We start from the raw sequence: 7,441 nt of genomic DNA, 5'->3' as shown, positions 1-7,441 counted from the left end.
TCCATCCTCACAATTCAAGGCTTTGGGAACCAGCATTGAGAGGTAAGAGAGCTGAAGTCAGCCTTCCACAGTCTGCAGCCAAGAGTCCCGACTCGGTTTCTTCCTTGGGATAAGAGTTCACTGTATGTATACATGCCTTTGCTATCAAAGACCTTTAAATGGCCAACTTGTAATCTACAGGAGACCTTTAGGCATCAATTGACATAAAGCTCATTAGCAGAACATGCAAGATAAGTTTAATGAAAGCTTGATAACGGTGTTTTTGTTCAACTACATCTAAAGATCCCATTTTGCCCACCCACAGCACTGGCTGACAGCTCTATCTGAAGTTCTATTTGAAATATCATAGGGCAGAAATACTAAGTAAACTTCTCCTGGGAAGACAGCACTGTAACTTGCCTCCACTGCCTTCACAGTGAGATTAGTTATGGGGCTTGTTCATAACTAGATCCTTTCATCACCCTCTAGACAGCTACCGATGGTGTGGAACTCCTACTTGGGGGCATGAAATAGAGGCAAAGACATTGGCTGTTCCATTGCCAGTGCTGTAAATCATCTACCTTACTGCAATGGCAAAAAGTGTCCCAAGAAATCAGTCACAGATAACCTAGCTGCTAGTTGCTCCTAGTTTCAGCTCACCCATGTAGCCACACGCACTATCTAGAAAAAAAAAAAAAACACCAGCAAACTACAAACCTTACAGACAAAGCAACTGTAGAACCACTGAGTTTCTCCTAATAATACAATTATTGAAGCAAATAATTTTCCTTAAGGACTGAAGCTGTTGATCACCATCAAATCTGACCTCCTAGAAGGCTAACACAGCCTCTGTATGACATTCCAACAAACCACACACATCATAAAATGGTACTATCTTCAAAGCAAACTACAAGATTAAGAAATGCTTCAACCTCTCAAAGAACATTAGTACTTCCAATATGCCAATAAAACTGCCACAGTGAGGCACACTGACTAGAGACAAGAAAGAACAAGCATGACTACTGAACCCACCACTACTTGTATGACTTCCACTTGATCAGAAGAATCATACAATTGCTCAGGTTGTAAAAGACCTTAAAGATCATCAATTCCAACCACCACCTGACCATACTATCCTAACAACCCTCCACTAAATCATGTTCCTGAGCACCACATCCAAACAGTTTTTAAACACACAAAATGTCCCACACGCAAACAACTTAAAGGAACTCCACAAGCACTGAAATCACCAGTTCTCTTGAAGTTATTTTAAAATTCCACTGATATTAAAGAGCAAGTAACATAAGTACTTCATACCCTATAATTTAAGCAAACCAATGGAGTCTTGTTTGTTGACCAACAGAATTAAGCACAAAAATAATCCATACCAGTAAGCGAGGAAGACAGCTGGATTTCCTAGAACACCAAGTACTATAAATGTTGCACTGAGTAGTGTCTGCTATTTCAATTTATTTTGAATCATCATAAAGATTCTTTGGAAGACACACCAAGAGTAAAGGAATAAAAGGCATGAGTCTTCCACAGCTGAGATGATCCCCTGCCCAGAAAGCTTATAATCAGAACTAGTTAACAATTTTATTACTACACTGTCTTGCAGACTTTGAAAACTAGAACTGGATTCCTTTTCCCAGAATTGCTTTTTTGCAGGTTGTTAAGTCAAGCAGACATTTCTTTGAATCTAGCCTTCTGTGTTTAGAAAACATCTGGGATGCCCAAACATGCAAGTCAAAGGTGCTCTCCTAAAGAGTAATCTGAAGAGGGTACTCAAGCATCAAGTAATGTTGTGGGCACACCCACAGACACTACTGTTTGGACTGACCCAAGTGCTTACCTATTCACTGAAGCCCAGAGATACCATCAGCTTGCAAGAAAGTTGCCCATATGCCTAAAGTAGAGGGCAAGTTTTTTTTTTTTCCAAATATCGCTCCATTAAGTGAATGTATTAATGCTGTATAACGTCATCACCTACATGCCATACATAACCAAGTTCAAACTGCTGCCAGCAAGTGGTTGCACAAACCCTCCTGAGTGTGCTCAAGGCAATATTAGTACAGTTCAGCCAGCTGCTCACTTATCCAACATTAACTTTAGAGCTGTGTGGGCGGTAACTCAGGCAGAGGAAAGGCTGCAAGTCACTGGGGGAAGAGCTGTACCTTCAGCCAGCACAGCTGCTGGCAAAATGAATTATCTTGTTACACCTTTAGCCCTTAGGGGCCTAACACGAACTGCAGACGGTGAGATCAGCCACAGCAGGCACTGTTACATGGCAAACTGGTTGTTAAGCTACCTACCAGGTAGTGAGAGAGCTAGGGAGCCAGCCTAAGGGGGCCCAAAAAAGCACTGCCCACTCCCTGGAAGGCTGCAGCTAACCCTGCTGAGACACCCACCGTGCAGCTCAGAACAGGCTGTGTGTGCTTCTACAGCACAACACAAATAGATACACGCTCCCTGAAGCAGTATCTGGAACGCGATACCCAGGCAAGGCGCACCCTTTACAAAAAGATGCTCACTGATTTCCAGAGACTGTCAGCTACCAACGAACTTGCGCAGCACCCCAGCTGCTGGGGCACCAGATCTCAAACAGGTTAAGCTAGATAGCTGAAGCCGCCACTTTCACCGCAGGCTCCGCCCGCGCGCAGCCTCGGTCCCACCGCAAAGTGCCTGCCGAGCTCCCAGCTCACAGCCAGCACCCGAGGGCAAACGATTTCAAACACGTGGCTGCGAGCTGCCGCAGCTCAGCGCCCGCCATGTAAGCGGGCCGGAGGAGAGGCCGCACGGCCGGCAAAGCCACCGGCCGCCCGTTATCGACGCGCCGCCGCGGAGCGCACGCCGCGGCCGGGCCCGGGGCGGACTGAGGGGCGGGCCGTGCCCGCCGGCGGCAGGAAGGCAGGCCGCGGTCGCCATGACGACGCCGCTAGGCCGCTCCCCGGGGAGAGCCGGCACTGGCGCCCGCCGCCGGAAGTTTATTTATAGCTTGGCCGGACACGCGCTGACGTCACGGAGCGCACCGCCCCCGTGCGTCAGCGTAAGGCGTACGTAATGGGAACGTGACACACGCACGGCGTGATCTATTTATAGCCGGCGGGAGGCGTGAGGGGAGGGGGCGCTCCGGCCGTTTGTGTGCCGCCCGCACGCGCTCGGGGGGCGGGGCCGGGGCCGGGGCGGGCTCAGCCGGGTGCCCGCCCTCCCGTAGCCGCGCCCCCGCGGGGGAAGCCGCGCGGTGGCGGCGGCCGGCGGCGCGTGACGGGCGCGGGGCGGGGCAGAGGTCACGGTGGGGCGTGGGTGTTGGGGGTGGGGGGGAATCCCCCTCCTCCACGCGGGAAAAAACCACGGAAAATAAACGCTTGGCGCGCGCCGGCGGCTTCCGGGAAAGGTGGCGGCCATCGTGCGGCGCTGAGGCGGGACGGGACGGGGCGAGGGGGATGGAGCGGCGCCGTTCCGCTTCTCTTTTAGTTGAGCTCTCCGGAGGGCTTTCCCAGGCGCGTTTCGAAGCTGCGCGAGGAAGCGCGCGTGAGGCGGCTCCGGGTACGGCATTAACAGCCTGCCCTGCCCGGGGCTGGGGCGGCCGGCAGCTTGGCTCTGCTCTGAGTTTCGTAGTGATGTTCGCAGCGCCAGAGCCTGCCTTCACGGCTCGCCCTTGGGGCTGGGACCGGCAGCGACCAGCCTGAGCAACGTGCACCGTGCTCTGCTCTCCCATACGCGGGGCAGTGGCAAAAAAATGCGGAGCTGATCCATCAGCTCATCCAACTGGGCATCCAAGCTGATTCAGACACCAGAAGTTCCGCTTGCAACTGAAGAAAGCTGGTGTTCAACCTTTCTCAACGTGCAGCGTGGTGTTACAGCCCACTTCTGGTCCTTAAGATGCTCGAAAGAAGTAACCTAAGTGTTTTTGGGTCAGTTACTCAGTTCTTCATATGAGAAAAGAAGGAATCGCTGCAAGTGAGGCATCCTTGGCCTTGTGTATTAGTAAGGCATAAACAGTAATAGCACTGAGTGTTCATCCATCTGTGTGGCTTTTATCTCCTAAATCCCCAGCTGCAGAGACGAATGGCATTGTGCAGAGGCGTGAGCCGGGTCAGAGATGAGGTGAGAGCAATACCTTGACGGTCCATTGCCTTGGCAGCCAAGTCAGCCTCGTCCCCATCTGAAACCCTTGGTCCTATCCAAGCCAAGAAACTGTGGAGAGTCCTCTTGATGACGGGCAGTTCAGATAATGTCATAATGGGCAGGGAAGCACTAGGGCAGAAAGAGAAGGTGGACTGAGAAGGGGGCAGAGGAGCAACCAATGCAACACTATGCATAGGTAAAAGGAAATTCAGAGATCACTGCCATAATTGCAGTGCCTCCAAAGAAGCTTAAGTGGTTATCTGATATAAATGATGATTGTCTTTGCAGTCATGATGTTGTATTTACAAAGTATTTCATGCGCTAAGTAAAGAGGTGATTCCTTGGGATTGCAGATGGGCAGTTCTGTCAAGAATTAATTATAGCAATGAAGGGCTCAGAACAAAACTGTGGGGAAAAAACTCACAAAATAATAATGATAATTCCTGTTACTTTACTAATTTTTAAGTAGAATTGACTTTTTTTCCCTCCTTTTTACCACCCCTCTCCCCCTTTTTTTTATTTGAGTGAACACAATCAAATAAGATTGCCCTGAAGAAATGAAGGCCAAAGCTAAGTGGAATTCTTGTGCATCCACGATAAATCCAGTTAAAAGCTCCTTCATTATTACATAATTAACGTACTCAAATTAAGATCCCTCTGAATGTTCCTTCATCTCCTTATTTAATAATCTGCCATGCTTGCATGTCTGAACCTCGTCTGGACCCAGCTTCTCCCATTCCTAATCAGCTCTTACGTGGGCAGGAGGAATTACATATCCAACAACCCCTCCATTTAATGTGATCACAGATTGGTCTGTGGGTTCGTCTGAAAGGCAGTCGTGCCTTCCCTCAACATGTGACCTTCTTTACTTTTAATTTTGGATCCCTGCAAGCGAGAAAGAATCGCCTATTCTATTGTCTTTGCAAGCCAGGCAAAGTGAGCAGACTGAGTCAGCCCAGGAATATTCAGGCCTCCCATCTGTGGTATTGCAGAATTCCAGGGCAATTCCACCAGTTGGTGGAGCTTCTGTCTGGGAAAACAGAGCCATTGTGAAAAAAGCATACTGCGCATACTTCTAACATTCATAAAAGATTTGGTTGGAATCACTTGAATCTTTCTCAAAATTTCTTCCTTTGGGGCAGAAATTTCCAATGTGGGGCCTCGATCCAACAGCAGTTGGAAAACCTGAGCATTTGCCATCTGGCCATTTCTCTAGCTGGGAAAAAAAAAAAAAAGCAAAAAACTAAAACCTTTTGACCGTGAATGTGTGATGGAAAGCTAGATTAGACCAGGGCTTAATTCAGTCAAGACCAGAGCTTAATTTAGGCAGGAACACCCTGCCAAACACAACAGCAGAGGCTGAGCTAGGCCCTACATCTGGCCCTCTTCCCTGCTGTGACCTCTGTGTGTGACAGGCACCTCACCTTTCCACTGGGAGACACAAATGGCTTTATTCACCTTGATCAATACCAGAGCCTTCTATATTTATTCTCTGTATGGCTACTTCTGTATGGAGACTTCTGTGGGGTAGGATTCTGGCTTAGACCTAAACCCAACACAGGCCTTAGGTGACCAAATTAAAATTGGTACAGTTGTCTTTAATGCTGTATTCCCTGAAAGAATCATAGAATCATTTGAGTTGGAAGAGACCCTTAAAGGTCACCTAGTCCAGCTCCCCTGCAATGAGCAGGGACACCTACAGATAGATCAGGTTGCTCAGAGCCCCGTCCTTGAGTGTCTCCAGGGATGGGGCACCTGCAAGGCCATCCACTTCCACCCCCTGCCATGGGCAGAGATGCCTTCCACCAGACCAAAACCCCATCCTGGCCTTAAACACCTCCAGGGATGGGGATCTACAGCAGCTCTGAGCAGCCTATGCCAGTGCCTCACCATCATCTGAATACTACTTTCTTCTTTAGATCTAATCTAAATCTCTTTTAGTTTAAAGCTGTTTCCCCCATCCTATCACTATCTGTTCATGTAAAAAGTTGCTCTGACTTAGAATGACATAAGCACCGTGTTATTGGCTCTCTAGGAAAGTATGGAGTGGAAGAGGTGCCGTTATTACAGAAATCATGCTCAACAGAAAGGACACATCAAGCAAGAATGCCAGTTCATGTAAGGCCATGGCAGTATTTTCACACTATAGGCATTTAATGTTAAAATATGTAAGACATCCTTGCAGCAGGAATGAACGCACAGAACTCCTCCGCTCCAGCAGACAGCCTGAAGCACCAGCCTGAAAGTGCTTTCACCACTTCAAAGGGATGACTGAGGTGCTACCCATCACAACACAAGGATCACAGTGGGTTCTAGGAGCTGGGGAATGTGGTTTGGCTCTCATCCCTGGAGGTGTTCAAGACCAAGCTGGATGGGCCCTGGGCAACCTATCTAGTGCCTGGTTTAGTGGTTGGCAACTCTGCCCACAGCTGGGAGGTTGGAACTAATGATCTTTGAGGTCTCTTCTGACCCAAGCCATTCTATGATCTCCACCCTCACCCCTCCGCCCCAGACAGAGGAAAGTCTTTGACCACGGTCATGTTGTTTTCTGTGCAAGCTGTTGTGTGATATACTCTGATGGGGTTTTCCTAGAAAGCAGCATCCTGACTGAAGAATGGCTGCTTTCCTGGAGGGAGGGAGGGTATGTGATGCAGAGGGATACACTTTGATTTAGGAGGTTGAACTGGATGCCTTCTGAACAGCAGCGCTGTGCCACTACTGATGGCATGGACATCCAGATGGCAGCTGGATGGGATTTATTTTTGACTAGAGTGCCTAAATTCTGCAGCAAATAGCAACGGTGTTTTCACCGCCTTGACCCCAGAAATTACAGATCTGGTCTCACAGAAGACAACTGCAAGCTCCAACAAGGAGTTTCTCACCAAGTTGTTTGTGCTTACGACCAAACATAGGAGAGAACCGGGAGGAAAGCCCTCAGCCTGTCCCGGCTTCTCGTTCCCAGCCCTTCTCTTCCTGTGCCCACGCCTTATCCCGCGGCCGGGAGCTCCTCGCACGAAGGATTTCCTTCCGACTCCCTCCGAAGCACGCAGCGCACGGTGCCTGACCTCCGCTGTAATCAATCCCCGCTGGGCGGCGGGCCCCGCTCCCGCAGGAAGCGCTCGGCCCCACGCGCGGCCACGCAGCTCGGCGGCCGCTCGCCTCCGTTCCCCCACATCCAGCTCCCCGCGCAGCGCCGCCCGAAATAGCTCCCGGCGGATAATTTTAAAGCTCTCTCGTCGTCGCTTTGGGGTGGATCGGGTGTTTTTTTAGCCTCCCCGGATGACGCTGTTTGCACGCCGTGGGAGACGGCTCGAGGAGGCGGCCGAGCCGCGCG

Source organism: Phasianus colchicus, chromosome 3 (assembly GCF_987193195.1).
Source record: "Phasianus colchicus chromosome 3, bPhaCol1.hap1.1, whole genome shotgun sequence".
Classification (NCBI taxonomy): Eukaryota; Metazoa; Chordata; class Aves; order Galliformes; family Phasianidae; genus Phasianus; species Phasianus colchicus.
The sequence above is the reverse complement of the archived record's forward strand: the minus strand, read 5'-3'. Positions refer to the sequence as shown.